Source organism: Canis lupus, chromosome X (genome assembly GCF_048164855.1).
Source record: "Canis lupus baileyi chromosome X, mCanLup2.hap1, whole genome shotgun sequence".
Taxonomy (NCBI): domain Eukaryota; kingdom Metazoa; phylum Chordata; class Mammalia; order Carnivora; family Canidae; genus Canis; species Canis lupus.
The window spans coordinates 87,118,560-87,123,055 of record NC_132876.1 but is presented as its reverse complement, the minus strand read 5'-3'; positions in this window follow the sequence as shown (position 1 = coordinate 87,123,055).

The window sequence follows — 4,496 nt, the reverse complement described above, 5'->3', positions numbered from 1 at the left end:
TGACAACAATGGTGACAAAAAGATGATGATGGTGATGACACAAGTCAAACTGCTCCTAGGGAGCCCTGTCCAACTCTCAACAATTTTAAAATAGAACATTCAAGCTAACATGTTCGTCTAACACTGGAACATTGAAGCTACTCAAAAGATTATAGCCAGGGACGCCTGGGTGGCTCAGCGTTTGAGTGTCTGCCTTTGGCCCAGGGTGTGATCCCAGGGTCTGGGGATCGAGTCAGGCTCCCGGTGAGAAGCCTGCTTCTCCCTCTGCCTGTGTCTCTGCCTCTCTCTGTGCATCTCTCATGAATAAATAAATACAATCTTAAAAAAAAAATTACAGCCAAATGTGATAGGATTTTAAAGTCATAAGCACAGCTTTGGCCTCATGTAATTTAATTTGGAACGTACTTATTTTCCCCAGATGTTTATATTAGAATAGTATATTCTCTGAAGTTCTACTGGGTCAAGGTCCTGTGCGCTCTGTGTACGTTCTGGAATCACAGTTTGCTAATGAGAACTGACGTGTTCTGACACAAAGTGGTTTGGAGCATCTTTCCTTCTGCCCACATGCTTTCGAAAAAAGAAAAAGGAGGCGTTTAGAAATGGCAAAGAAAGCACAAGACTTTAAGGTCAAAAGTCAACTTCCGGTTTCTTATCTGTACGATTTTTGTAATAATTAACTTATTCCATAAGGATATTCTGAAAGCCAGATGACATCCTATCTGTGCAAATGCTGTACAAATGCCGATGTTGTATCTAAAGTCACGTTTCTCCTTACTTCCAAGATGGCTGCCTTAAAGCCAAGCACACAAGACTATCTGCTCGGTTGATTATCACTTATAGTTAGCTCTCCGTCTCTCTGGCCTGGGTACCTATTAAAAGCAAGGCTATGGCTCTTTTTTTTTTTTAACCTCAGTTTCTCCAGCTCTTGGCATTCTAGCTGACGCACGGTGGGTGCTGGCATATATGTTTAAACTATGCTTTCAGAGGAAGCACAAACATTGATGTGAACCCCACGTATTATGGACCACGCATGTAATGAGATTAGATGGCTTAAACACACTTGTCTCCTTTTTTATAGGCCACTAAAAGAAGTAAGAATTACTGCCGTAGGCTTGGTTCCCAAGAGTCAGATGCTAAGGTGGAGCTTGTGGCGCAGGTATTGGCGCAGGTCAGCACCTGTGGGAGCAAGGGGTCCGGGGTGGGGGCAAGCTTGGGCCCAAAGACACATGGAGGTGGCATGCCTCAGTCAACCCAGCCTCTGGAGCTAGAACTGCCTGCTAACGTTGTCTTTCATCGAGCCAGGATGGCCAGGGTCTTAGACCCCCCAACTTCCATCAGTTTCTGGATCCGAGCCACCTCTAGAAGAACATGCCCTTGGGCAAGGTGACCCTGTAGCTGAAGCAGCTCCTGAAGGGATTGACGGCTAGAGCAACAAATCCTTCCTTGGCTCATGTCCACATTCACCGTAGTCACCAAATTTAAAAAGTTCTGTCTGCCAAGTGAGAAGATGGTATTTTTTTTTAAAGATTTTATTTATTTATTCATGAGAGACACACAGAGACAGAGAGAGGCAGAGACACAGGCAGAGGGAGAAGCAGGCTCCACGCAGGGAGCCCGATGTGGGACTTGATCCCAGGACCCCGGGATCACGCCCTGAGCTGAAGGCAGACGCTCAACCACTGAGCCACCCAGGTGCCCCCGAGAATATGGTGTTAATATCAGAGGGTACACAACGGCTCTAATCAATGAGAAATTTGAAGTGACGCTCATAATTGAATTAAAGAAAAGGCCAATGCTCTTACACATTTATGGCAGATTATACCCAAACGTTTCATTAATATAGTGAAGACTGGAGGAAAACCCTGATTTGTTGGCACGTGTTGTTCTCTCAAGAAATATCCTCCTTCTGCAAGCAGTTGCTGGACACCAGTTTGCACACTGAAACAGGCATGACTAAGCGAATGCTCCTCCCAATGTGTAATGCTACAGCCATGCACAGAACCTCTCTTTCCAGAACCAAGCCTCTCCACTGTTCTAGGTCCCGAAGGGAATGGCCATGTCTGTCCTCCACAATGTAACAGTGCCCTGGCGTCATGAAGGGAGCAGCATCAGCAGGATATGACTTGCCTCTCTGATTGATATAAGCCTCCCCAATGGCCTGACCCCCATGCATTTGGTGTTCCATATTGGGCAGCCGTCTTGCTCATGTGTGTATGTTGCAGCAGGACCTGAAGAAGTGGCCCAAAGCATGTCTGTACCATAATTCCTCCCATGTCACAAAGAAGAAATGACATACTCGAGATCCCCAGATTGGTCTGGGAAACTCAAGAAAATCAATTCAGTCCGTAATCCCCTCTATCTTCCAGTGCAGTGTTAACCCATCATTATTAAATGCTTATAAATGATGAGGGTAAAATCAGTTAACAAGAGGCTTGCCCTCCACCATCATGGATTATCCTACAGAATTTGAAGATGTAAGCTACTAAGATTATAACGCATTTTCGTCTCCCTTTATTCATGCATAGCAAATGGGGAAGATGGGTGAACATTCCTCAGGCATTCCAGGAGTAGTGCTTTTAACTGATCAATGTTTTCATTTTGGTTCTCTCTCAATCCTTCGGGGTAGACATTAAAATAAGGCTAAATATGTTTAATTTTTCAAAGACATAATACAAATTCCATAGTAACTCAATATCCAATAATGTCTAAATTCTCTCCGTTCCCAGGGCTATTTTGAGGTCTTTAGGGAAAATATAATTCTTTTTCCTCTTTCTCAGCCTTGATATGCCCCCATTAAACTTTATTCTGTCTCTCTCACTCTTTTCCAGCCCATTCACTGTATTCAGGATCCAAGAGCCTGAAAAGACTGAGAATCTGTTCGCTGGTGGGGGAAGGGGAGCACCCATAGCTGTGGAGCAGGAGGCCTGGGTTCTAGTTCCAAATCCAAGACTAGGTGTGTGACTGTGGGCAAGCTCCTGGGTTTCTGCAGGTCTCCATTTGCTCATCTGCTTAGGGAGAGAAGAGGACGGGTGCTTTCTAATGACTCTCCCAATGCCACTGTTCTATGATTCTCTAGTTTTCCAAGCATATTCTCCTCATTTCTATGGGAGAAGCTTTGACAATAGATTGTAATGTATGTAATGGGATTTGAAGGAAATATTTTCTATGGTTTCCAGGGAATTTGGAAAATATGAGTCATATTAAGTGCCCCCCTCTAGTCCCAAATTGGTAATAAGGAAATAAAGACTGGAGTTTGGGGCATATGACTCTCAAAGCAAATTGGATTTTCAATGCCAGGAAGAGATATTTTAAGGCTAGAAGTATTATTTTCACTCTTTGATTAGTGACATGAAAGAATAGCTATAAATGTGACCAGCAGTTAATGCTTTCATTATCAGTTAAGGATTATAACCATTTAACTTTAGGTATTAAATTTAATTCTTTTTTATGACAAAATTTCTCTTTATGTCATGACCAAATTACCGCTTCACATTTGCCTTCAAAATGGGGAGACCTCTAATCAGTGAACTGGCTGGCTCTGTCACCATGAAGGTTAAGATCAAGGTCAAGGTTTAATAGCACTAGTTGTATTCTGTTCCAAAGTCACAAATACAAATTTAACCCTGCTGACTTTCTTTTTAAAAAACGTGTGAAAGCTATATGCTGGAGAGTGTACAAAACCATCATCTCTACAGGAAAAGTAATTCACAGGTCAACTATACGAACAGTGGGGTGCACTGTCATCTCTGGTAAACCAAGACAGCATGGTGTCAAGGTTGCCCTAGAAACTGAGTCGCCAATCTGGGGTAGTGTTGCGGTGCCTAAAGTGGGCATGGCACTATGCCAACACCATGATTATTTTTGTAATGCTCAGGAGTGTCCTATCATTGGACCTGGAGCACTAGACAGTCAATCGTACAGAAACCATGGTTGGTGAATTCTTTGTCCTCCTGGTCCTTCAGACTTCACTTACGGATACTTATTCTTTTCTAAGAAAAGTGAAGAGATGACATCTATTTCATTCCATAGTGCCTAAGGAAGCCAGAATGCATCAGATCTTATGCTCATTTGATAAACTAATTTCTGAAACTAAAGATAAAATTTCCGGGGCGCCTGGGTGGCTCAGTTGGTTGAGTATTTGCCTTCAGCTCAGGTCCTGATCCCAGGGTCCTGGGATGGAGCCCCATGTCTGGCTCCCTGCTCAGTGGGGAGTCTACTTCTCCCTCTCCCTGCTCATGCTCTCTCTCACTATCTCTCTCAGTGTCTCAAATAAATACATAAAATATTTTTAAAAATAAAATAAAACAAAAAATAAGAACCAAATGTCCTAAGGCCCCTTCACCCTAGTCTACTGATTTCAAACAATGTCTTTCCCATGCATTCTAGAACCTCATCTCCCTCTTTTCCTGGAACACACACACACACACACACACACCATAGGGGATGCATTATCATAAAATATTTAGTAGGAGAAAGCAATACTTACACAGTCAAAA